Here is a 27578-nt window from a genome sequence, read left to right as displayed (position 1 = left end):
GGGGCCCGGTGGACATCAGCCCACCACCGGCCCCAGGCAGCACCCCACACCGCCCGAACGCGCCCGCCCGCCCTACATCTGGGACGAAACCGAGTCACCTCTCCTCTCTGCACGCCTCCTGCGCCTCCTTCTGTACCGACGGCCCGCGGTGCTGAAGACGCGCCCCATGGCCCAAGTCCCAGTGACGAGCGAGGCCATCCAGCCAGCTGCCAGCCGCTCTCATTCTGTGCCCCTCGTCACTGTGAACGGCTTCAGCAGCGGCCGCTGTGACAATGGCCAGCCCCCCGCCGACACGTGGGAGCCGCCCCTCCTCTGCTGAGGCTCATTCATCAAACCGGAATCGGGGCGGTCGCCAACACCACTGTGACTTCCAGCACACCTTCCAGAGTGACATGTGACAATTACCCTTCAATGCAGTCACGGACACAACACTGCCAGCCGGGTGGAACGATGTGCCCGGGGCTCCTTCCAGGGAAACAGGAGTCTGCCCAGCAAACACACAGTCCTGTCTAAGCAACACGCCTTCGTCACCTTTACTACCGGGCTCCTCAAGTAATGCCATAGAAGTGTCATAAGGGGGCACAGTGGACAAAAGCACCTGCACAGGAAGGGCTGACACGCCCCTCGCAGAGGCCCAGCGGGGCCACCTGCCCTCCATGCCCCTCCTGTCTCCATCCCCGGGAGCCGGCCCGCTGCTGCCCCCCTTCCTGCACTACAGGGGTACCGCCGGCCCCGACACGCCAGGCTCCCGCCGGTGGAGCAGACCCTGACCCTGTACACTTGCCACCAAGCCTGGGGGACGCCCACACACCACGCACACGCACAGTGCCAGTGCCCGCCCGTCACTTGGGCTCCAGCACGCCTGCCTCACGGCTGGCACAGCCCTCAGCATGCCCTTGTCCCCACGGACACGGCGGCCCGACGGTCGGACACCAGCACGACCAAGACTTTGACTTTTCATAAGCTTATTAGTATGATTTAAGCACATCATCAGTATTAAATTCAAAATGCTGCTTTCTTGAAATAATTTAAACATTTGATACTAACTGTAATTTATATTTTATAAGTTACTTTTAATAACTAATTTTGAAAAAGTATTTTCTGAAAATGTGAAAAAATTAGTATGTGTTGCATTGTTTACTTAAATTCACATTTTTAACAGAAATACATTCAAATTCTGTATACTTTAAATTCTATTACATATTTTATTTTCAACCCTTTGCATCAAGGGCCAGGCAGTAAGTATTGTAGACTCTGTGGCCATGTGTCTGCTGCTTACAAGCTCCACGAGGCTGGAGCGGCCCTGGGGTCGGGGCGGGAGAGAAGCTTCGGCAAAGGCTGCCCCGTCTGTGGATTCCTTCGGGAAGCAAACAACTCCTTTCTTACAGCTTCTAAGCTTGTGAGCTGGGCTTGGGGGTGACAGTGACACTTCCTGGTGCGGGGACAGTCCTGCAGACCATCCTTTGAAGCCCCCTCCTCCCTGAGGGTGGGCTGTGCTGAGGACATCAGCACTGGGGGGACAGAGCCCACGGCCCACCCTCAGGGAGGAGGTGGAAGACGGGGGCAGGACAGAGAAAGGGTGGCCAGAGAAGGAGGGGAGGGGAGCAGGCGTCCACGGCCGAGGGTCCCCCAGGTGAATGCGGGGGGGTGGGCGGAGCTCCCTCAGCTCTGCGGCTGCAGCCGGGAGCCCCTCTTCCACTGCTGCCCTGCTGTCCCTGTGCCCCAAGGCCTGGCCTGAGGGGTCCAGGACGCCCCATTTGGCCAGAGCAGCACCGGGGCAGCACAGGCCGACGACGCTCGGGACACCTTCGTGCTGCGCGCGCCTTGCACAACTCCTTCCCGAGCAGCCTGGACCAGCATTCCTGCTGGGGCCCTCGGGAACCTGGGGCTTGGGACCTGCCAAGTTCAGTGCACATATGCCCCCAACAGAGATGTTCAAAAGCAACCACGGGGATTAATTAGAACCAAGAAGCCTCGAGGAAACTATGGAAAATGAAACCACAAACGGTCTTTAAGTATTTTAAACAAGAAACAAAAAGTCTCCTTGGACCTCTTTCAGAATACAGTCACTTATTGCCTTTAAAAACTGTGTTTAAGGATTTCATGGGTTTCTTTATTAATTATCCCCTTGCCGTGCCGCAAAGCGCATTAGGGACCTAAGCACGGAGGTGGCCATGCACTGTGACCAAGCAGGCTGGGGACAGAGGGCGAGCTGCGAGCTAAAGCCCGGAGCGGTGAGCTGACAGGCTGGGAAGAGTCTGCGACGTCAGGGTCCCACCCCTCCAAGGTGACAGACGCTGGAGCACGCAGCCGCTAGGACTGGGCCCTGGTCTCCTGATGGTGCCCAAATCAAGAAGAAACAATTGGAGAAATGGAGCCAGAACTTCTAGAACTCTCTCATCCATGAGAAACAGCTTGACACTGTCAGAGTCTTGCACAGTCCAGACCAAATATGGATTTTAAGAAAGGGTGGATGGTGAAAAGCTGTCAGGATTCCAGGTTCTTTATGATTAAATTACTCTGGGGGAATAAGCTTAAAGAAGTCAGATGAAAATAAGAAACATCTCCTCAGCTGCTGGAGACTCACATTTTTGAAAAATAAACCTCTATGGTCTCCTTCTCTGTGTTAGGGTTTTATTTGGGTTTGGTTTCTCCGGGAATCTAAGCTGAGTCTCTAATTTACCCGCATTGGGATGAGGTGGCAAAAAGGCCAGGCTGTGCCCGGGAGCTGGCTATGCTCTCTGTGCCCGGGACCCACAGGTACGGCCCTGGGTGGAACCACCGCCAGCCGAGAACAAGCTGCCATGGTGACTTCCTGTCACAGGTTTCCTACACACTTCCTTGAAACGAGAAACTTAAAATTTCTCCATCTCCATCATAACCCTGACCCAAAAGGGACGAACATTTTATATCAAGATATACCCCACTGTGTAACAAGTATAATCATAAAAAGGAAAGTTAGCAAAGTGTGTTTTACATTCCCACTGCGGTAAGCCACCACGGCTCTACGTCACGGCCGAGGGCCTGGCCACGGGCGCCCTTCTCAGGCTGCCATCAAATACCACGGTGCTTGGACCACAAGTACACTGACACCTCCCCCAAGAGATATGCTGCCAGGAACAGTTATTCTGGGGTGACACTTAATAAGAGACATGACGGGGTCCCCTGTAGTCTGTGCGTCTGTCTGGGGCTATGTGTGCCATGTTCTCAACGGAGGCAGTTGTTCCTGCTGTGCTTTCTTAGAGTATGTATTTGCCCATTTGGCATCCATTGGTCACAAGGCAAATTATAGTAACAGCTTCTTTTCCTTGACGCTCTGCCATTTGGGAGCCGCAGACCCAGGGACAGACCACCCTCCCCCGGTCAGCCAGTGCTTGGAGACGGAAGGCTCGGCGAGAGTGTGTCCTTCTCCTGCACACAACCCTCCCCCCCGCAATCTAACGTTCACGCACCAAGCCAGTGTTTCCCGTGCCCCAAACCAACCTGTGCCAGGTGCCAGGCAGCGAGAGACCACCCTTACAGCCCAAAGCCAGTCGCACGCTTTCGCCCAGCCTGGCCGCGCCTTTCCCGTGGAAGCCCCAGTCGAGGCCCTCCCCTCACCCTTTTCTGGGTCCTGAGCAAACCTGGAGCTCCCTGTGTGGCGTGTGGCGTGGCCTCCCCTAGGGACGTGAGTCACAAAGTGCTCCTTCAATGGCACTGGCACTCCCTGGGGTCACGCAGGCATCTTCACTGGCCAGCCCGAGGGCGCCCGAGACGCCAGGGTTTGATAGCACAGAGTCCCCCCGGGTTCCGCTCACAAAGGGCACGTGACCGTCTACACCTACACCCGCAGGACGAGCTAGTGCCCTGCCTATCACACTGTACGATCCTACGTCACATGCCAGTGACAGCCCATAAAGTGAGCCCTTGTTTTTTCCCTCATCAAAGGACAACCCGATGCACAGTAAATCTGAACATAACAAGTGCCGTTATTTTTCGCTTTCAGAAAATCCAAGTGATGGAGACTCCAGCAGCTCGGGCACGTGGCCTGGGGAGCGGCTCTCTCACCGCACACTCGTGCTCACGTCACTCCACAGAGTCCCCAGGTTCATGTCCTGACTCTGTGTCTGTCATTTTGTTTTCTTTCATTCATGAGAGCCAAGGAGCCCACAGAGAACGGCTGTGACCGGACGCACCAGAGACGGCTTCTAGAACTATTAAATTGACAGTTCATAATTTAGAAAATACTTTAAGGCTCGTTTTCCCAACTTTAAAATTACATCAGCTTCCGACTTCAGCTGTCACGTCTTTGAAAGTTAGTAACTACTGAATTCTAGGAGAATGTCACAAGTAGCCACACCACATTTAGCATCTGACATCCCTGGTATCTAATTAATTTTATTTTTATCTATGTCCTCAGAATAAAGATTCCAAAACTTAATGTTCCTAGAATATTCCTTTAGGATGAAATTCTTAACAGCTATTTTTCTCCTCTTACAAGAAGAAAAAAAGGAGTTTATTCCATTAGAATTCTAAACTCTAAATGAGTCACTCATCAGTGATTTACATGACTGACACATCAGAAATCACACCACCACTTGACTTCAAGTACCCGGGATACCTCTCAACGAGAACGCAGCGAGCGGACACTGTCTTCCCACCGGTAGTGACAGCGCCACCCCGTGCCAGGGCCATTGCTGTCTGAGGTTCCCCCCAGAGGAGATGCTGGGTGGAGCCGGGTCTGCGTGTGGACTCACTCAGAGATGAGAGTCCGGGGCCTGGAGAGGCTGGGGCTGACCCGGAGGTGCCCTGGGAAGTGCCCGCTGCTAGGCGATTAGGGAGGAGAGGAGGGAAGAGAGCTTGTGACACAGCAGCCACTGAGGCAGAGTGCACCGTACGGGCCTATCAAGTGAGCTCCCACGCACAACACGTGTTTAGCTCACTCAAACCTCACCAATCTCAGGAGAGGAGACTGAAATGACAGCATCAGGGCAGCCTGGGGTTTCACCACACTCAAGTCTTTGTGAGTGGAGTTGTGCAGTGCACGACCTGCACGGCTGTACACTGTGGCCATGAGTTCAGCCCAGTGGTAACCAGCCCAGAGCCAAGAGCAGGTCCCCTTGTCCACGACCTGCTCTCCTCCTACTCGCCAGGGGACCTCAGGCAACTTCTGGCCCTCGTGGCCCCTCAGATTCCTCATCTGTGCGACACAGACGATAATGACAGCACACACCCTGGGCTTGCCGGGGAGATGGAGTGAGGACAGTGTGCAGGACACAGTGGCCACCTGGGCGTTAGCTGCTGTCACACCGTCAGCACCAGTCCTTTACGAAGACGAGCCCGAAACTGGAGAGGCTAAGTGGCTTGTCCGAGGTCACATGCCAGGAAGTGGCAGAAAACAGGGCAGAATCCTGGACGCTCCGAGCTCTTCCCTCTCCTAAGTTCCACCCAATTAAAGAAAAACACGACGACTCAAGTTTACTTTTTGTAGTATGTTAAGATCCCCTACAACAGTAAGTCAAATAACAAACGCATAGTTCTTCAAATGAACACTTTCTGTCTTCCTTCCTCAGGCGGTCTCCCCCAGAGCAGGGTAAGTGTGGTTTCCAGTCTCCGTGCAGCGTCCTTCCACTCAGGTAACATCATGAACTCAGCTAAGCTTTGTCCATTTTCTTCTAAAGTGACTTTACCAAGGAATTCTGGATTAAAATCAAATCCTACATTTCTCAAATAAGTATAGTAGGTGTTGCATTTGAAAGAAAAAAACAAAGAAGGAGAACAAAAGGCACTTGACTCGAAGGCCCAGTAATTCTAATCGCTCAATAGTCGAACGCGACCTAAGGCAAGGAAGCAGCCAGGTGGCTCAGGTGGCCCTCGGGTGGTAAGGTGGCCCATGGAGGACTCAGGTGGCAGGCAGATGAATGCTGGCAGCAGAGGACAGCTCCCACGCGGGACGCCTGGCCCACACAGGGAGAGCTCTGGCTCCTACTTACAGATTGAGGGAAAGTTGGAAAGAAATAGTTTCAAGTCTGAATGGAAATCTGAAGCTAAACTAAATTGATAGCCACAGTTGAAACAGATATTTCTTTAAAGATGAGTTGTTGAATCACCTTGAAAACAATGCTGCCTGTGACATTATTAGAAACAAAGCAGAACATAAACCTTTTGAAACATAAAGTAAAAGCAGCTGGTCCTTCAAAGAGGATAAGTGGTTTTGCTCGTTCTAGTCCCGAGAACCTGGGGCTGAGCTCATGGAGCCCAACCGATCCCAAGGTTGGTAAAACTGGGGATGTGCAGATTAGAGAAACGGCACATACATGTGTCTGTGCAGGAACGTACAAGGACGAAGACGTTCAGATCCGACTGGAAACGCACATGAGATGAAACAGACGAGGGACATGACAGCTGGACACGGTGGGTGCAGACCAAGGCCCATGGTGGGTCTAAGGGCCGCACCACACCCGGGGGACACTGCCCAAACAGGACAGAAGAAACTTCCCAGAGATGGAGACCCGCATGTGCCACCGACCGGACACCCGTGTGCAGGGAAAAGGGGACAAACAGCATGAAAACGCCGTTTTGTCAGCAACATCACTGACACCCGTGGATCAGAATGCAAAGGGCGTCCAGACCAGAGCAATGGATGACTGAGGCGATGGAGTCAGGCTGGAGGATGGACGATTACTAAATTCTAAGAAAAGTGGAGTGACTCACAGCCAGGTTCCCCTGAAGCTGCCCTTACCGATGGGGGAGGGTCCTCTGAACCCCGAGCAGTGTCAGCACCCCTGTACCAAATGCAGAGTCCCACCTCCACAGACCCAAGTGCGCAGCGTATCCGGGAGCCGCCCCCCCAGACCGGGCTCCCCCAAACTGCCCAGAGCCTGTGGGTAATCGCTGTGAGGCTCCCAGGAGAGCGGGGCGCCCGCCGGGCCAGCACTAAGATGGCAGCTCTGTGGCAGGTCCCTCACTCCCTCCGGCCAGAGCGCTACTCCCTGCGTCTCCCTTCACGCTAAAATGCCAGCATCCCAGACGGGCCTTGTGGGCAGAATCTGAGCCAAGACCTTAGCCCCTGGATTACCTCATGGGTCCTGGCAACCGCCGGCCAGCCTGAGCCTGACCATCTAGGACCCAGGCCCCACACTGCTGCTCAGTTAGGCTGAGAAGAGCAAGGGGAGGAGGGGGGCGGGGCGGGGAGGGCAACAGCAGGGATGTGCTTCCACGTGGCCAGCAGAGGAGGACAGATGCAGGATAAGAGTTTAAGGAAGATGGATCCTAAAACTTAAATATTTATATTACGCCTTGGCTTTACACAGGCAACTAAGACCAGACACATTCTTTTACAAATTTCGGTTAATTTAGTTTTACTAAAATTGGCAATCTGTCAGCACACATTTAAAACTTGATAGTACAGGCTAATTTTTTTTTCCATTTTATCTTAACTATTTCCTATTTAAAATACTAAGCTAAAATAGTAGAACCATAAAATCACGTTACATATAAACTATATCATCAAAGTAATAATGTTTTAAAGATTGAAATCGGTGTATGAAACTATACCTTCCAATTCTACAGTAGCAGGAAGCCCCCTCCACGCTCAGTTTACTATAATTAAATTTATAAGTTATTTGATAAAATTTAATTTACAAATGAGATCACTCAGTGAACTAAACCAGCTGTAAGTATTTCATACATTGCCTCATGGGTCCTTTAAAATGATTAAGACAAGCCAGTGAACAGAGGTTTGGAAGCCAACGGGGTCTGGGCTCAGAAAGGATGTGCGGAAAACTGCGCGAATGAAAACGGGGCTGTGTTTCGCCGCCTCCTAGTCCGAGAGCGATCCCACAGCACCACCTACTGTCGGAAGTCGGCGGCGCGGGGACCCAAAGCCGGCTCTGGGCTGCCGGCCGGCCGGCGTAGGCGCTGGCCTGTCCCTCGTCACGTGGTCCTGGTGTTCTGTCTCTCTCTCTCTCACACTCACACACACACACACACACACACACACACACACACAGTCACAGAACGCCAACATCACACAGGCTACTCCGGCCTGCACGTTGGCAAGAGGGCACTTATAGGACGAAGGAGACGTGTGCCATCTGCACACGTGTCAGAACACATCTAACCCTACAATTTAAAAGTGTGAGTTTTAGTGAATGTAAATTGCACCCCAGTATATCCAGCTTAAAAAAGAAAAATCCCAGGATATAAACTGTATAAGAAAGTCATAGCCTCGATTTGAAATAAAATAGACAACACATAGACTTCAAGACTGAATGAATGAATGTATTCCATAGAGTAGAAAAAGCGGGAAAACACTGGAGACACAGTACAGGAAGCCTGGGGTTCTTCTGTCAACGAGAAAACAAAGGCTACGTGCCGGTGTTCACTGACAGTTAACTCGGTTAGGGCTCATTCTCGTCACCACAGCCACAGCCCCTTCAGAGGGGACATGGCGCAGGGAGGCGGCCAGCTGGCCCAGGACACGCTGTCGTGGGGAGGGCCAGGATCTGCGCTCAGCCCACAGCCATGCCCACTGCCCTGCCCCACTGCCCGCCTGGCAGTGAGAATGCAGGAAAAGACAAATGCGAACCAGGACGGCCAGTGATAATAAATCAAAACGGGTCACGGCGGTGGGCAATGAGCGTGTGCTGAGAGAAATCGCGTCGCTATTTCCCTTTGCCCACGAGGAAGTCCTGCTGTGGGGCGTGGAGGACATGACCACCTGCATTTCACTTGGCTCTGTCATGGACGTTACTAACCATAAGGACACAAAGGCCACTTGGGGACCTGCGGCTCATTGAACTGTGGGGACAGGACACATGCAGTTTCCTACCTCACCTTGGTCTTAGCCAAAGGCCGAGGAGCAATGATGTTTCCTACTCGATAACGTCAAAAGGAACAGAAAAACCAACGTGACAGAAGCTGATCAGTGGGAAGAATGAGGAGAGGTGACGGGCAGTGGGCAAGCCTGCCCCCACGCCTGACATGGCCCAAGGAACCAGATGGGGAAGCACGCACAGCTCTGACATGACAGCGGAGGCGCGAGGCCGCCCATCCCCCTGGCGGGCCCAGCGCTCCTCGCCAAGCCCCTCGTCCCTGCCCCCTTTACCACTGATGTGACAAGACTTAAATATGCATTTTCTCAGTCCCCTTCATGACTATAGCTGGCCTCCCAACACAGTTCTGGCCAAAAGGTATAAGTAAAAATATGCTGGCGGCTTCTGAAATGCCTCATGAAAGGCCAAGTGTGGTCTGTATTGCCTACTCCTTCCCGGTTGTTCCTGCCTTGACTGTAGATGCGATGGCTGGAGCTGTGGCACTTACACTGTGACTAAGAGATGGTTACGAGACCTGCAGACACTGACCCAGACTCCTGACAGGGCTGTGCTTCTATTCAGCTCTGTAGTAGGAAAAGCCTACCTCTGGATTACTTACTCTGAAATACATAAATGAATAACTCCCCAGCTGTTTAACCCAGGATAGGTCATGTTTTCCATTACTTGCAGCCAAAAGCACTCCCGAATGGCACAGGAAGAGAAGGGAAGGCAGGAGAAGGCAAATGAGCTAAAGACTGTCCTCCTTCTCCCGTGAGGCAGAGCGCACACATGGCCAGGCACGGAGAACGACATCCCAGCCCCTCGCCACCAGGCCCCGTCACTGACTGAAGTCGTGTCTACTGGGAGGGAAAACAGAAGCGTCGCATGGCAGCTTCTGGGATCCTTCTCAGGAGGCAACATGCCCGCTGCACTGTCACTTTGTCCAGCACGTGCCCCAGCTGTGGGGGAGCTCACGCAGGGCACACGGAGCACCAGGAAAAAGAAAGTCTGGGACCCTGACGACAAGACCTCCATTCCAGCCCTATCTGCTAAGCAGGCGCTGCTGTGAGGGGACAGCCTCTCCCCTTAAGCTGTGTCTCTGTCACCTGTAGCCAGTCCCAATACAAACCAATACAAAACACAAACAGCCACGACTCTTTAAAACTCAGCGCTGCCTCTGAGGGGTGGGGGTGGGGGTGGGGGTGAGGGCTGTGGGTCGCTGCTTTTTCTCCAAGGGCCCTTCTAAATGTTGTGACTTCTCTGACTTGAAAAGCGTCACTTTGATAAACACTGAAATAAAGCCCAGGTCTGGCCTCCTCTTCCCCAGGCCCTATTGCCGGCCCCTCCCACGGCGGCAGCCCTCAGGGTCCCCAGGCCCCCGCAGCTGTCTCCTGACCCCGTCCCGCGGCACAGCCCTCCGGCCCGTGTCCACCTCCCCATGCGTCCACCTGGATGACACAGGCTCCCCTGTGAGACTCAGCTCCACCCCACCCCACGCAGCTCGCCACTCCTGCCTCCGGAGCAGGCCGCCTGCGTCTTGCCCCCACGGTCGTCACAGCACCAGCAGACTCCGCTGTCGCCGCCTGCTTACATCTCCTTCCCCGAGCCCACCGTGCTGTCCATGTGGAGGCCAGAGACCACGTCGTCCCTTCCCTGCCGCCTGGGACGCGCCGCAGAGGCCTAAGTCCCACAGTGAAAGAACCACCCCTGGCCTGACCTTGAGCGGCGCTGGGCCTTATTCTTGTAGAATGTGGCCCAGGAACCTCCCCTCGTCACGAGAAGAAGTGATGGAGAGGCCACGTTAACTGCTCTCGCCCATGTTTGAAGGTCATCTGTGGCCAGAACACCAGGCAAGCTCGCAGGCTGCTAGGGGGTGCCTGGGCAGCCAGGCTGGGTTCATGGGGGGGCGGGGGTGGGGGGGAGGAGGTGGGTGTCAGCACAGGGACCGTCCACAAGAGGGCGCCGCTGCGCCGGCACAGTCCCTCCCCTGCAGGGCACCCGCGCCAAGGACGCAGAGGGTATTTCCCCGCTCCTACAGGCGAGTCTATTTTTCACACCTCAGTCTGACGGTATCTGGATCTATTATTTTATGTTTAGTCTCACGACCAGACACAAAACAGCGAGAAGAAAATTCCCCCCAACTCTAAGAACAGATGTTTCTGATTTGCATGCACAGTGTACAGGTGACTGAACGTGGTATTGTCATATGTTTGTGGGTAATTGTGCACTTAAAGCCACAACAATAAGAACTGGGGATCCAACCACTTTTTAGAAATTGTTCAAACTTCACGCTGTTTAAACCAAGTTCTACTCAGATTATTTTTCATTTTGCGAATGGAAAACAACCCAAGGTTGCTCCAAGGTCCCCGTTGCTCCAAGTCTACCAGTTTCCCCGCCGTGGCCACCCGCAGGCGGCTGTGAGTCCCCTACACCCTCACACCTGCCGCCCCAGGGGTCTGGAGAAGAGGGGCAGGCGGGGTGTGGTGACCCCTCCTGGGTCCTGCTCACATGCCAATCCCCCGGAGAGGCCAGCACTCCTGCTGCCCTCCCTTATAGCCGACACCGCCGGTGGTGACAGTACGGCTGTTCTCTGCCCTGCTAGCTGCCAGCTCCACAGGCAGGTGCCATCTGCCTCGTCCACCTTGCCCACAGGTGCTCAGCACACAAGCTGGAGGCAGCACAGACCTTTCCTGAACGCTGCTACAGGCCCCAAAGCTCTGAGCCACTCTGGAGGCCGCACCTCCATCTGCCGGCACCACCCCACATCACCATCCTCGAGTGCTCCCCGAGTCTCAGCCTGGGCGGAGCCCCGACCCTGGAGAGGACTGTTAAGGACCCGTGCGTTGGAAGACAGGTGTCCCCGTGGCTGCAGAACTTGCCAGGACTGTGAAACCCGTGGCCCCAACCTCACCACCCACACTGAGCAAATAAGAGGAGGCGTGAGCTGGGGCTTGGGGGGCCTGGTGCTGACCTCCTCAGAAACAGCCCTCACAGTGCGGTCCTCTCGGCAGCCCTGCCTGCACGCAGGGCAGCGGGACAGCAGAGAGTCCTCCCCTCCTTCCCACGGCCGGGGGCCTGCTCCTAACCCACCTCAGGCTCCAGCCTGGACCGGGGGCAGCTACAGAGTGAACAGTGGTGAGGTGGGGGCATGTGACATGCTATGTCTACAGGTGTCCCCATCTCGACCCCTCCCACCTAGCGTCACCGCAGCTGGTGGCCTCTAGCGGTGGTGACTTGGGCAGGAGGCGTGCGCGGTCAGGTCTTAGTACCCAGCTCCCCCCCACCCCCTTCGTCCCCAAGGACCCCCTGAAGCGTGAGGGCGGCCAGGCTTGCATCCAGCCTCGCCCGCAGGCAGACCGGCCCACAGCACCCTCTTGGGGGTGGGGATGTCACCTGAGGCTTCGACTCATGTCCCTGCTCTGCCATCTGTGCCTCATCTGATCTTCTTGTAGACGCGTGTTCTCCACGTGCCCGTCCTCTTGTCAAATCTGTCTCAAGGTTTGAAATGAGAAGCAGGCTCAGCGGTTCCAGAAAGTGTCCCGGTCTCTGCCAGCGCCATAGATGTCACCTTGATTTCAGGATGAAGTCAGCTTGTCTTGTCCAGTCTTTTTGCCTCACTGGGCGCCTCCTTCTCTTGGTTGTTCCGTCTGGCCCTTCCACTTGTGTCACTGAGCTCCCAGGATCACTGGTTGTTTTCTTAGCCTGTTTAGGGTGACATGCTCCCCAAGTGCCCAGTCACTCTGCGGCTCTCGCTGAGCCTGGGGGCCAAGGAGGCACGGAGGACGGGCCCTCCGCCCTCTGGGTTCACACGCAACAAGGCCGAGGACTCGGGGTCTGCAAACTGCCCCCCATGCAGTCCTCCGGAGCCGTTGGGGCCAGCAGACAAGGCCCCCATGCGGCCAGCGAACCCCAGCCCTGGGAATGGATGGTGGCAAATTCTTAAGTCTCTGCGGCCACAGACAGTGTCTGCCATACATTCTTTATCTGGCTTACAGCTGCCCCTTGGATGCAAAGGCATTCTTACCGTTTCCCCGGAAATAAGACCTAGCGGACCATCAGCTCTCATGTGCCTTTTGGAGCAAACATTAATATAAGACCCGGTCTTGTTTTACTATAATATAAGGCCCGGTCTTATATAATATAATGTAAGACCGGGTCTTATATTAGTGTTTGCTCCAAAAGGCACATGAGAGCTGATGGTCCGGCCGGGTCTTATTTCGGGGGAAACACAGTAGCTGCTGACCCCGGCCTTAGGGTCCCCTAAGCCATCTGCAGGGAGGTCTCCGTCCCAGCCTCCGAGATCCACAGCTGTCACCCAGGGGTCGGGGCTCAGGCTGCAGCACAGCGGCTTCCCCAAGGCGGGCCTTGAGGGCAAGGACCCTGACTCGCTCATCTCCACAGCTTCACCGCCGGGTGGGAGGTCTGGCCCCGGGTGGGAGGTCTGGCTCTCAAGCGAACACCGTCCACGTGTTCACTGGCTATTCAGATTTCATCTTTCAGGGAAACCCTGTGCGACACCATCTTGTCCTTACTGGTTTGTAGGCTCTTCATGTATGACGGACACTGAAATACGTGAGGCCGGGCCTCCGTCGGTCAAGCACACACCTCCCTCAGGACGCACCTCGCTCAGGTCTGCAGCTCCGTCGGGCACCCAGTTCCATCAGCAAAGCACCCCAATCCCAGTGGTGTTGGCACCCCCACCCCCCGTGTCCACGCCTACACAATCTCTCCTTGATGATGGGCGGAGCTGGGAATATAATGAGTACACCCATAGAAGGCCAAGGCGAAAGGATTTTTGCAGATGAAATGAGGTCCCTAATCAAAAGAGAGACTATCCTGGGTGGGCCTGACCTAATCGGCTGAGCCTGTTAGGAGGGAGACGTCAGAGCCATGAGGTGGGGCGACACTGTCCCGTAGGCCTTGAGGAAGCCAACCGCCATGCTGTGGGGCGTCAGCTGGCAGGGAACGAGGGGCAGCCTTGGGGGTGAACGGCCTCAGAGACGGAACTCTGCCCATAGCCAGTGAGCTGGGCAGGGGGCCGGAGGCTCAGAAGACCCTGCAGCCAGGTGAGACCCCTCGCAGGGACCCAGCCAAGCTGTGCCCTGAGCCCTGCAGACGGAGGGCTGAGTCTGTGGTGATCTGCCAGGCAGCGACAGAACACCAACCCCAGACCCCTCCACTACTGACACCTGGAGGGAGAGAACTGGGCTTCATACTGGAGAATGCAGCTGACACCCCCCACCAGCTGTCCGAAGGCACCAGGGGTGAGTCACGAGCGCCAGGACAGTGAGCCCAGAAGTGGAGACCTGGTGCACGGGCCAGGCCCACCGCAGGCGGGATCTGGGGAGACGGCCCGGGGGGGTGGGGACAGGAGGCGCTCTGCTTCTCTGATGCTTCACGTCCTCCGGGGGCTCAGGGAGGCCTCGCCCCCTCTTACTTGTGTGCGGCTCCCTTTCCACTGACTGCGCTCTTATAGTTGAGTGGAAGGGCGGTTTAAGTGGGGTGCCTTCCCACTGAGCCCCTGGCACCCAGGAACACCCCATGTGCTGAGTCACTATTCTGTCCAGTTACAACTCAGGGCACCGTAAGGTCCAACGACAATCTGCCTCCTGCACATGCACAGACCTGGACGCGACAGTCGGCAAACAGACCTACGTCTGGGGTGTCCTCTCTGAAAAGAAGTCTCCTCCCCGTGGCCCCCCAAGAAAGAGGAAGGGCTTGTGCCACCTGCGGCTACCACACGCCCCAGGAGGCAGGCTGGCCCCTCCTGTGCCCACAGGGTAGAACGTGAGGTTCCTCGTGGGCCATCAGCGTGGGCAACGTACAGGCCTCGAGATGAAGAACTCATGCTGGTGGGGTGTGTCCGCTCACTTCCTGGTTCCAGGACAGAAGAGCACACGAGAGCCATTTTCAAGTCGGTGACAGAGGCTGCGGGTGACCACGCTGTAGACGGCGCCTCTGACCTGGCTGGCAGCCAGCTCCTGACCTCACGTGGCAGACGCTGCGCACTGACACCTCTTGTTGAACGGAAGCCCATGTGTCGGGCCAGCTGATACAAAGACACCTTCTCGGTGACAATGAAATGCCAGAAAAACACACTGAGAGTCACTGCTCATTCTTAGCCCATTTTATTTTACTTCAGAACCCTCGGGAATGATTATAAACTAAAGCGTCATCTGTGCTCAACAGGTTATTTTAGCCAGTAAGTCACTTTAAAGAAAACTCCTGCAAAGTATTTGCACAACATGTAATGTTTCAGAATGGCGCTCTGCGACAGTGCCCTTCGCTCACCAGCCCCCCCGCACCCCGTGTGACAAGGACACCGGGGCTCCCCCCAACTGCTGCTGCAGCCTGGAGCGGGCGTGACAGTGCACGACACGCAGGGGGGCGCCCTGGGAACCTCCATGACAGCCCCCTGCCACCCCCAGTTGTCCCCAACAACCCCTCTGAATGCCAACTGCTTGGGACGCCGTGCTGCATCTGGCTGCCAGCGACACCTCTGAGCCAAGGCTCTAGATACCCTCAGTGCCCGGCCGGCCCAGCAGGTGGCCGTGGGAGAAAGTGGTCTGCACAGCACAGTGCGGGGCAGCCCGCACTCGGTGGGCAGGGGGCACTGCGCAGGACAAAAAGGTGCCCTGCCCTGAAGGACTGACATGCAGGTCAAAGCCCAGACCCACCCTGTCTCCCACGTAACATGACGTATCTCTCCATGCTTTGAACACTCACCCCACGTCCAGACTGGGAGGGCTGCGCCTGCTTCTCGCGGAATGAATCCCCGAGCCGCACTCGGGGCAGACAAGGCCGCGTGGGCTGTGCTCAGGCGTGGGTCGGCGCTCAGCCCCACTCCGTCTGCCTTCGCACGTGACAGTGGCTCTGCGAGCAGCACTGCGCGAGACTTACATGTTGGCATACGTCTCTTTTATTACGCTTGGCATGATCGCACTTTAAAAGATTATATGGCTTTAAATCTATAAAGTAGTATCTTCTATGAATTTCATTTCAGAATAAACAGGGGTAAGTATTTGCTATGAAAAGAATGTTGGGGTGTGGTGGCAGTGAGACAGAAAGGCTGTGACGTTTCCACCAGCGTCAAGGTTTCCTCAGGCCCCGCCCAGAGGTGCGCGCTGGCTCAGCCGCAGGCCGGCCGGCCCAGGACACCCTCTGACATGTGAGGTACAGGCACTGCTTCTGTCCTTTTAGGGAACCAGCGAGGCAGAGCAGCCACGGAGCCTGACACCGTTGTGAAGCCCAGACCCTGCTGCTGCCGGGACAGGGAACGGGGTGGGGGCGAGGCGGGGAGGCCCCGAGGGCATGCGGGCTTCAACTCAGAAAGACTTTTTTAGCCAAAAACATTCATGTTTATTTTTTTCTTTTGCAAGCCACTCTGAAAAGGGAAAAGAATAATATATCAGGCTATCCGCAGCCAAAATTAGCTCTCACTTTATGAAAACAGAAACACAAAATTTGGACTGTGCAGTTAGTTATCTATCTATCAGCTGAGAGTCGGGAGGAGATGCTGCCGTAGTTGTAACTTCAGCCCTCGTGTCCCTGCTTTGTCAGCACATGGGCGGGGGGGGGGGGGTCTCTCCTTTTGGCCTCATTGCTTCTCCTGTGGCTTTAAGGACAATTTATTTCTGCAAAAGATGACCAACACCTCGTTTCTGCAACGCATGCTTGCCCTGTGTCGAAACACTGGCTCTTGCATACAAGCAGCGTGCTTAATGCAGCTGTTTACTTCTGTGGCCTGTCACACGTGGCCGGTCACACTCACACCTCACTCCGCACGGAGCACGTGTATCCCTCAGACCCGACTAGCGCTGAGGTTCTCATTACCTTTCGAGAAAGTCTCAGGCAAGCTGACTTCGTGTCACTAACTGAGCTGAAAGAAGAGCTGAGGCTGAAGATGAAACCCCAGCCTCCGGCACAAGCTGTGGGAAGTAGCCGTCACCCTCCTGCCTCTGGGCACCGAAGAAAACAGGATCAGGTGACGATCGTGCAAAACCTCTTTTAAAGGTCTCCCTGCAAACCAGTTAGTGACCTTCCATTCCTGACATGTACACCCTCAGAAATGACCAACGGGGCCCCTCATGGCCCCAACTCAAAACCCAGTGGTCAGATGTGGGCACATCTTGACTCCCCAAAATGCCCCACCCCCGTGGGCTGGCGCCTGCTCCTCCGTCCTCGGCCACGCCCGCAGGCGCCCACCACGCGCAGGCACTTGTCAGCGCCCTCAGAATGAAGGAACAAATGCACGTGGGGACACGCCGGTCCTTTAGGCGTCCAGCAGCCCGCCGGCCACCTCCTGATGCTTCCACCTCACGGGAATGTCCTTGAGGGCTTAAGACCTGGCTTCCTTCACTTAATCTCTCCACGGACCACATGTTAACCGTACACCCCACCGGCTTCCCCGGGATTTCAGGGTTTGTCTCGACTCCTCTCACAAGCAGGTGCTGAATCACGTAAGTCACCAAAAGTAAGTACCAAACAAACTGTCTTTTAATCACCTCCAAGGAAAAGGCTGGCAGGAGGCCCCGGTGCTTGCCGGGTGACCACAGAGCCGCCGGAGGGCCCGGGGCGCCCAGCACACAGGCTGGGGGGGCACAGGCATGGTGTAAAAGACACACTCCATTCACAGCAAGCAGAAGTCATTTCCTATCAGCCAAATGAAAAATGGCAGGTTCGCCCTCTTACTTTGAAGCCTGTTCAGTGTCTGCGTCCTCCGACCCCGGGGCCAGGCGTCCGGCGACGCAGGATGGAGCAGACGGTGTGCACGCGCCTGGCCAGCGGTCCCCAGCTCTCGGCGTCCCCTTGACAGACTTCACTCTGTGTAACAAAAAGATTCAGTTACTTTCCATTATGTCAGTGTGAGAAGCTTCTTCACCCCTCAGATGGGCACTCTAATAACACGTACTCAGTTAACCCCCCACCTGAGTATGTTTCAATGACTTTTTCCGTATTCTGACGGATGTTAAAGCTGATACGCAGTGCCGAGCATGCCTCTCCCAGCTGCCGGGACAACCGGCGCCCGTGTAACACCCACAATGCACCTTGCTCCCGGCGCACTAGTGCAGACAGGCACCCCCCCAGGCCAGGGGGGCCCTCACCTTCTGTACAGTGGGCGTGGGCTGGCAGCAGAAGGTGGTGACACATCTGCACGTCACTGCCTCTCAACGAGCAAGTCACTACAGAGAAAGTTTCCACACGCTAACACACTTTCAAACCCAAGTATGCAACACTCCCATTCCATTTAGTTTTTGCCAAACAAAGCGACATCCAAAGGAAGGAAGCTCTCATGCTGAGCTGCGAGCTAAGGCCGGGGGAGGGCCAGTGGGTCCCTGAGGGGGCTCAGAGGACGCGCTGGCAGTGCAGACGTGTGTCTGAGCGTGGAACCCCACTGCACACAGTCGTCACCAGACGTGTCACAGCTGCAGGTCCCAGGGGGAGAACTGCTGGTTTCCGACCCCTTCCACATCTCCCAGCTGTGACGGTGCCGTGTGCCAGGGCTCTGCCAGGGCCGTCTCCATGTGACGGAACCAAGGGCTCACTACACGATGAACCATGTGACAACTGCCAAGCCAGGCCCCTGCCATAGAAAGGGAGAGTTAAGGCACCACAGGTGCATGTGGTCACAAGGCTGAGGACAGCAGGACAGGCAGCAGGAGGCTTTATCTTTCTTGCAAAAGAGAATTAGCGAGAAACTGAGGACAGAGCTGCACAGGGGCTGTGGTTTGGGGCAAGGAAGCAAGTCAGTGACCGGCTGAGAGCTCTGGTTGTGCCCTCCTCAACGTGCCTGGAGCCGGCATGTGAAACGGGCAGGAACGGTGGCAACCTAAAAGTCTGGGGGGCAAAGGGGCAACAGAGGTAGGATGGGACGAAGAGAGCCGCACGGTGGGTGCTCTGGTGGCCCAGCTGCAGGCCGGGACCCCGCCTCTCTGCAGCCTTCTCCTGCAGACTGCGCCTGGCCCAGCACGTCCCCCGTGAACACAGCGGTCCCCAGCTCAGTCAAGCTGGAGGGTCTTCTACAACAGGTGCACCTGTGACTGTCCCCCACCACAAGGACGCCCAAGTGCCAGCCCTGCTGCTGAAGGAGGGGCCACGTGAGATGTAACGCGCTCGTCCTAACAGCAAGTACGGACAGAGCTGGTTGTATTCAAATCAACATACCACTCAGCTCCGGATGGCCCGCCTGCCAGTAATACTTGTCATACTGATTAAACAAAGCAACAGCCTTTCCTTTTCAAGGGACCTTTGTCATTATCACTTAATTAGGCTGGAAATCAGGGCTTTGCTCTGCCACAGAACAAGGACTCTGTTTGCCCTGTAGATGCATAAAACCATGGCGTGTGTACTGTTACACAGAGACGTCCGAGGGCAGGTTCTCTGATGTTCGGAGACACCGGTTATCTCAACACACAAACGTGGGATGCGCGCAGGCGAGTGAAGAACAGGCACGCGGCGGCTGGGGTGCTAAGTCAGGAACCTTCTCCCTGATTTCTGACAGGGCTTCCTAGGAATGGCAGCCCGCCACCGGAGGATGAAGCCAGCGTGCAGAGTGGCGGGGTGTAAGCGGGGCTGGGGTCACAGAGCCCGGGGTGCAGGCGGGGTAGAGATAGAGACGCCCCTCGGCTGAGCTGCTTTGTTCACAGGGAGGGTGGACGGCCTCTCGGGAGACGGTCCCACGGGCAGACTGCGTGTAAGAAACAGCAACCCCGTCTGTTTTCAGAAAGACAGCTCTGACAGGTCGTGGGCAGCGGCGGGACGGGTGCGACCAGAGGCTGGGAGTACAGCGGGCACAGAGGGACGGCAGACACATCTCGCAGGCGGGCGGGGGGCCCGGCGTCGAGCAGGCCGGCTGCAGCAGCGCAGCGACTCGAGGCCCATCAGAGGCGTAGTGGGCTCCATAGTAGCGTGAGGACCACAAGAGGAAGCTGGGGGGGCAGCGCCCTGACGGCCTAGCGCCCCCAGCACATCCGCGTGGCCAGGGCTACTGCCCCTGGGACACTGCGCACCCGGTGACCTGAGGGGACGGCAGCGCAGGCAGCAGGGGACAGCTGGAGCTGCCGGTGCGCATCCCAGGACCAACAAAAACGTCTCCACAATGACAACAGTGAAGATGGTTTCAGACAAGTAACAGCGAGAGGCTCGGCCAGCAGCAGACCTCACTAGAAGAAATCCTGAAGGTCACAGTTCGGGCGGAGGGAAGTGATCTTAGTGAGAGAATCCGAACAAAAAAAGAAGGAAGGTTAAAGCAAGTGGCACGTGGGAACACCGACTGTCTGTATAAAAACACAAATATCACACAACGGCTCCGAGAAGGGAAGCGAGGGGACACTTCCCAAGTCTTCTTAGGAGACCAGGAGGACCTTGGGGGTGAACCCATCCAGGATGTCACAGGAATGAACAGTTAGCGGCCATCTTCTCTTGTGAACACACGCCAAGGCTTCAATCCAGTGACACAGAAGAGAGCACCTCACAGCCGAGCTAAATATGGGCAGGAGTGCACAGTTGGCTGAATATCCAACATGGAAATAAATCCATGTGTCGTATCCACAGTGACATTTCTGTTCAGGAATGCTGTAACTCAGGCCCCTCAATAATTCAAGTTGGCGTTTTCCTACATTTCCATTAGTGCAACACATCTGACACTCTTCCTAAAATATACTCAACCTTTGGGAAATAACTGAAAACAGAGGAGAACCAACAAAGCTGATAAAATGCAAACAAATGTTTTTGCCAATCGTGACAATAAAGAGAAAGTACATAAAAGCCCTTACACCTTCCTCCCCTTGGGCTTAGAGATGCAGCCACACCATGGGGACGGCTGGGGATGGTGTCCTCAGAAGATGCTAGTATGTCCATCATGAAGTTATGAGTAGAGACAAAGGATCGGGCAGGAGGGGCACCTGGCCTTTGCAGCCTCTGGGAGTCTGTTTTCCAGGTAAAGCAAGACGCCTGGGTGAGCCAGGAGAAGGAATGAGCTGCTTCACACCTACTTCACACCTGCATTCATCCAAAGGGTCACCAATCCACGAAAGCAGTAAAACGATACACAAAATGCTGTTGATGTGCCCAGGAGCACCTCGGTAGTGAAAAAGTGCTTAGCTTTCATCAGATGCTCCAACGAGCCTCTGGCCTGCACGCTGGTTTGGGCAGAGGCGTCCAAAGTCAGCCCTGCCAGGCAGGGCCTGGGAAGTGACCCCAAACCCAGTACTCTCTTTGGGGCCTCCTACCCAGCAAAATGCCAGTCTTCGTCTTTCAATACAGCTAGTCCATGGTAACCTATAAAGTGAATTATTCAGGGGCACTAAAATTTGGAATTCATAACCTAAACTTGGGGTGTTACTCGTGGGGACAGAGATCCGATTCAATCCTAAGAAGTGTGGCTCCCAGGCCCAGTGGCCACCAGCTCCACAGAACGCTGAGCAGAGAGGCCGCAGCTTCCACGCGCGCCCCAGCTTCCAGCCAGTTCCTTGTGGATTTCGATGGTCACCATTCTTGTTTGTGTCGTTATAATGTTAGTTTTGTTTCATCATTTCACATTAGTTTGACATGGGATGTTTGCATATATATAGTGATGAAAATTTCATCAGTTTTTTTGAACCATAATTTTTCAATAACTAAACTTCACAGTATCATAAAATCATCTCCAACCTTATTGCAAAACAGATGCATGGAACCCCCCCACCCCAAATTTCAATGAGGTAGTGGCATTTCATTTATTGACGACGTGCTGACTCGGTACGTGAAGTTTAACCAACTTGCAACGCGCTATCAAGTAAGTGTAACACAGTGACCCAGCTCTTCCTAAGTTCGTGCAGCGCGTGTACTAACATAAAATGACATGCACAGGTGCACATACAGACATGATTTTATGCATGCTGCTGACAGACTGATGCGACTGGCTCACTTAATTTCTTCCTAATTCTTTGATAATGAGCAATTTTTCCACTGAAAAGAAAGCACTGCCACGGTTAAGGACGTTCAAGGCACAGGGTTTTGCCACTAAGAGTGATCTAAAGGTTTCTGATTGCAAATGGTAATAAAATACACAGCTTCTTTCCTTTCTTCCCAAGACCCCATCAAAGTGGCAGGAAAGGTACTTTTTGGCAGTAAATGAATCATAATAGTGTGGAAAAATTACAGAGAGGTCTCAGCAGCAGACAGGGACCCTTGCGTAAGTGGTTAAGGGACAAAGCAGATGAACGCGGGTTGACTTGAAGAGGAGAGGAGATGGCAGTGCAGGGTGGAGGGGAGCCCGGGAATAAGGGGCCCAAGCTCAAACCTAAGAATGACTCTCCGAAGACAGTCTGGGGCTTTCCGAGTGGGGCTTGGGGGAGCGCAGGCCTGGTTACTTGGATCTGGAAGAGAAGCAGATTGGGCGAAAGATAATTCTACATCAGATGACCAGCCATGGAGGGAGAGAAGGGGAGCAGAAGAGAGTTACCTGCGAAAGAACAAGGATCAGGCTGCCATCTGACTTCTCATTAGCTAGAGTCTGGAAAATAGTAGCAAATGCTTTCTGAATTTGAAGGGAAAATTACGTGACCCTAGAATTCTAGACCCAGCCGAATTGTCAATCAAGTATGGGGTCAAAATAACTCATGTGGGAACATTGCATGAAGAGCCCCAAAATCTCTGAGCCACATGTCCCATGGAGAAGCGGGTTAAGGAGGCAAAACAAAAATGGAGCCCACGAAACAGACCTGGTGGGGCAGGGCCCACCGGCAGCCAGAGAACCAGAAGCGGCACTGAACCCTGAAAAGAAGCTTCGAGGTTCCTGTAGAACACCCTCCTTTCCTGGGCAAGGGTTTCGTGACACAGAATTATACTTTCTTCCTTCTCCAGTCACACTACTTGGTTCTGCAGTGAAATATATTTACATTATCATAACACTATAGATACTGCTTCCCTTGTCTTAACATTTTTAGACTGAAGCTGTAGAAAAAGCACAGAAAGCCCAATGATAGATAAGAAACAGCTACACATGTTTTAAACCTCATGAGAACAAATCTCAGGCTATAACTCATAAAAACTGACAGCTGGAGAGGCAGCATGTAGGTGCCCACGTGACCTAACAAACAGACGCACGACGTACAGTTATGGTGACGCAGACCAAGGGGAGAGGACACAAACTGAACTGTTTACCTCTGGCAAGAGGCAGGAGAGAGGACCTGGGTCCTGCCGCACACCCCCGAGGGGCCACACGGTACTGCGATTCCGCCCAGCAGTCCCTTTAAAGGGCGCCCTCGCCCAGCGGGGACTTGTGTGAGTATCTGCAGTGTCGGCACAGGACATACTGAGATGCACTCGTCACAGCAAGCGAGGGACTTACGTGCATCACATTAGTTGGATAAAGTCAGAAATCTTTGAAAAACTATTTTTTACTGTGAAAGAAAAACGATAAAATGCATCAGCCACATGAAGAGGGAGGTGCCATGTGTACTAACAAGTCCACACAGGGTGCATCACAGGGGACAAGAAAGACACCCGTATGTAACACAGGATTCCCAGGTATGTGCCAGAAATCCTCGTGTAGGACAGAAGCCCCCGGTATGTCACAGAAAGCCCATTTATATCGCAGAAACCCCATGCATGTCACAGGAAGCCTTTAAATATCACACGAGGCCCTTATATATCACAGGAACCCACGCATATCACACGCACTATTTAGCACGCACCTGCCCATGCTTTTCCCACACACACAACACTCTCACACGCCCAAAAAGCTGGCCTGGAACGTGAACACAGACGTCAGAAGAATGAACCAGAGGGCAGCAGGGAGCTGTCCCTCGGAGAAGCACGCCTGGCAGTGGCACTCGGCAGAGCCAGGTCACTTTCATTCACCCCAGAAGAAGTCCAAGAAATGCCACAGCGCTGTCTGCTGCTCCCGGGCACCAGTGTGGGCAGGAGATGTTGTCCACAAGACCTTGACGAAGGGGTCATTAAACAGTGAAAATCGAGACATCAGCCCTTTCTCCACGTGAAGCTGCCGTGTGTTCACGGTCCCTCGTGTCCTTCCAGAGGCCTGAAGAGGCCCACAGAAATGCGCAGGGAGCCCCGCAGGGCGGGGGGGTCCAAAAAGGCACGAGGCCGCCCAGCGCCAAGCGGCTGCCGCCCGGCCATGCAGTGCCTCCTCTTCCGGGGCTGCTTCTCAGCTAAGCACACAGCCCGCGGGGAGCACATTCTGTTTTGAACAAAATGTCAACTCTCTTAAAAGAAACTCAGAAATGTAAGAACGGTTCATGGAAGACATGGAACCCAGGCAAAGGGCAGACGCATGGAGATCGCCCCTGCCAGAGGGCCCGGGCGCAGCCCTGCCAGGTGCCCTCCACCCGGGCAAGGCCAGTTCCCAGACTGACCCTGTTTACAAGAGAAAAGTGGCTCAAACACGCAGCTGTGCTGTGCTGAGCCCCGAGGGGCTTTCACCTGGGAGGTGACTCAACCTGCACCCCTCAGAGCGTGTACCTTTCATCCCCAGTGCCCACTTGGTGCCAAGGGCTTGGTCTCTAGCAGCAAAACCGCAGTTCTTGACGCAGAGAAGGACAAAAGTGAAGTCGTTTAATGAACAAACACACACCTCTTCAGGTTTGGGCGTCACAGAAAGGAATAAACAAAGTCCCCTGCAGGGTATGTCGGTGTCCCTGATATCTAACTGGGAGGACAACCTGGCCCCAGATTTAGGTGAGACGCCTGGGCAAGGCCATGGCCCCTGGACTCACCACCGTGACTCTGTGTGTGACACAACCGCAGGCTACACACTGGTGTTTTAGAGCAAAGGAGCAATTCCTTACGTGTGTCACACGTGAAAGCAGAAGCAGCATAGGACTCCTGCAAGAACCCTTGGCTTTCACTGATGCAAATAACAAAAGACGTCTCGACTATTAAACTCACATCGTAAACACGGCAAGTTCAGAACCCTAGCTGCAGGAAAGGGGCGGAGGTCACGGTGCAAGTGCCCACGGGAAGCCAGGTCCTTGACGACGGCGCGTGAGCTGTAAGGGGCCTCTCTCTGGCTGTGGCCCGTCAGGGTTGGATGACCCAGAGCCACTGCAAAGCTGTCCACTGCCCTGGCCATGAAGGCCCAACGAGCACAGCAGGGTGCACAGAGCTCTGACACGTGACAGTGGGTCCCCGACTCACTCACTCTGCCTCCTGACCACCAACAGGTGAGAGCAAATGTCCAAAAGCATGTGTTTCTGCATTTCTGGGATAAAGGACTAGAACTAAGTACAAAATACTGCTTGTCCGCAGATGACTGGTCATGTTACCTGTCTCCTGGGCCCTTATGGAGCTTGTCTGTGAGTGGACAGGGGGCTACAGAGCTGGGGGACATGCACCCCCAAAGATCACCCTGCTTTGGTGCTGCTGTGGTGAACCAGGGCTCAAGGACCCACTCACTCCCTGGCGAGACAGCCCACCGACCTCTGCACAGAGCCGTGTGTCCGGGTTAGGGACAGACTGGGCAGGCTCCACTCTGCCGGTGCCTCGGGCTTCCCTCAGGAACCAGGGTTAGTGACAGTGCCACCTACACAGGGCTGCACAAGGACTGAATAAGGAGTCCAGGCAAAGGCTCCGCCCAGCTCCCGGCACAGACTGGGTGCTGGATGGGCGCTGGCTGCTCTGGGAGGCCTCGAGAACCCTCGGGTGAAGACGGCAACTCCCAGGTCCACGCGGCCAGGTCCCTGGGCTGGCAGGTGCCCGACACGCTCCTGAGCAGCAGGATGTGGACTAGCCTGCTGTGTCTCAGCCCTGCGGCAGCTCAGGGCCCCCTCCAGCATGAAGACCCCGCCGAGGCACAGCCCTGGCAGCGAGCACGCCTGGCCGCCCAGCGCCCAGACTGCCCTGTGCCCTAGTAGTGAGCACGACCATCTGCCGGGCACCCAGACCGCCCTGTGCTCTGGCAGCGAGTGTGCCTAGCTGCCCAGTACCCAGACTGCCCTGTGCCCTGGTAGTGAGTGCACCTGGCTGCCCAGTGCCCAGACAGCCCTGTGCCCTGGCAGCGAGTGCACCCGGTCGCCCAGCACCCAGACTGCCCTGTGCCCTGGCAGCAAGTGCGACCATCTGCCGGGCACCCAGACCGCCCTGTGCCTGTGAGGACAGATGGCCACCTCCCTGCACCTCTACATAAAATGAGTGCTGTCCTGAGGTGCATCCTGCGGCCGTCTGTGCCTCTGTGGGACAGCGTCACACGGATGTCCTGTACCTGCCAGGGGTTCCCAGTGCAGGTGCTGAGACGCGTATCCTGCTCCTGACACGCCTGACAAATGGAGCCCCTCCTACTGCTATTCTCGTGCCAGCTGTGTGCTCCATCTCAAAGGTGTCAGCCTTTTAAGGGCGGAACCGGGAAAACCTCCGAGCGCAGCCTGGTGACACGTGCCCAGACAGTAATCCCCCAGCTGGTCCGGAGGGTATGTCTCTAACCCCAATATTCACTAAAGGAAAGCTTTATGCCACCATGTCACGTCACATGGCTCTCCTCAGTGTCTAAACAAACGGTGCAACTTGAGCGGGTTTAGAAGTACTTTTAACTAAAGATGAATGTCCCCATATGTGACATGGGCATATGGCTAGTCACACGGTGCTCTGCTTCAAATGTGAAAGGCAACTGTGACTTCCAGTTTGAAATCTTGGAAAAACCAGTGTGGAGTGAAAGGCTGAGCTGCCGTGCTCACGCCGAGGAAGGGCTGGTCAGCAGCCAGGAGCCACCACGACGGTGACGAGTTAAAGAACACAGCGGCGCTGCTGTCCCTCGGCGGGCCCTCTAGGACGGGCAGCGGTCACATGGACCCGGGCTGGGCGCTTCCGGGCAGAACCAAGGACAGCAGTCCCAAGACAGCTGTGCCGCGCCCATTATGGAGGGACATGGAAAGAGCTCAGGCCAAGGTGAGTAATTCACATTTTGCAAAATATTTTTAAGTCACATCATCACATTTTACTGCCCCAAATAGCCCGAGGAAAGGCATTCAGCAAAGCAAGAACATTCCCTTTTTCAAGGACGAATAAAACTGCACAGTAAGACGATGTGGCGTGCAATACTGAGACATCCTGTGTCCACCTCCAGCCATCTTCCCGCAGCCCCCACAGGCCCGTCAGCACAGTGGCTCAGGGGATACAGACTTAACCAGCAGGCCCCGTCTGGGCTGCGGCTCAGGGGACACATGGGTCCTCTTACTACTCACAGCTCATCCTGCACCCTCCTGGATGCTCTGGCCTTTGGGATCGTAACTTAGGGTCCACGCTGCTCAGGACATCCGGTGATCGCAGGCCCTTGCACTCTCAAAAGTGTCCCCACTCAAGCAGTCCACTGCATGGGCACCTGCTTTAACAGCCAGCGCTCGAAACCAGAGAGAGTGTCTGCAGAGGGGGCGGCTCCTCCCTTCCCCAGGTCAGCCCAGGCAGACCAACCAAGAGGAATGTGGGTGGTCCACATCCCCCTACGTCCCCATGTTGTTGTCCCCTCCCCTACTTCATTCAATTCAGGACAGAATGGGGTGTCACTGAGCAGCTCTGCACCAGGAGGAACAGGGACAGAAAGACTTGCTGCTCAGCACGGTGCCCGCCCCCGCTGCCCAGGTCCGGCCCGCTGCCCTGGCAGGAGCCACAGGAGGGGAGCCAGCGGGAGTCCCAGAGGCCACAGCCGGGAAGAGGCAGCCAGGAGCCTGGACGTGTCCCCAGGGAACTTGCCACATGGATATTAAGGTTGTGAAGTATTTACGCCTTTTCAAGAGCTAAATAAAACAGCCACCTCCAGAAAAGACACCTGTGGTGGAATTCAGAAATAAT

General features: G+C 55.1%; 1 protein-coding gene across 4 annotated transcripts in view; it reads right to left on the bottom strand.

Moving 5' to 3' along the window:
• The window catches only part of ADARB1 (adenosine deaminase RNA specific B1), a 113388-nt gene that overhangs the window by 51016 nt on the left and 34794 nt on the right, over positions 1-27578 (bottom strand). For all 4 annotated transcript variants that reach the window (XM_033127310.1, XM_033127329.1, XM_033127302.1 and 1 more), the window contains exon 2: positions 17487-17618. The gene's annotated coding sequence lies outside the window, so the exon portion shown is untranslated. The remainder of the gene's footprint in view (positions 1-17486; positions 17619-27578) is intronic.

Source organism: Rhinolophus ferrumequinum, chromosome 2 (genome assembly GCF_004115265.2).
Source record: "Rhinolophus ferrumequinum isolate MPI-CBG mRhiFer1 chromosome 2, mRhiFer1_v1.p, whole genome shotgun sequence".
In the NCBI taxonomy this organism is placed as follows: Eukaryota; Metazoa; Chordata; class Mammalia; order Chiroptera; family Rhinolophidae; genus Rhinolophus; species Rhinolophus ferrumequinum.
This window is presented reverse-complemented; position numbering and strand designations above follow the sequence as displayed.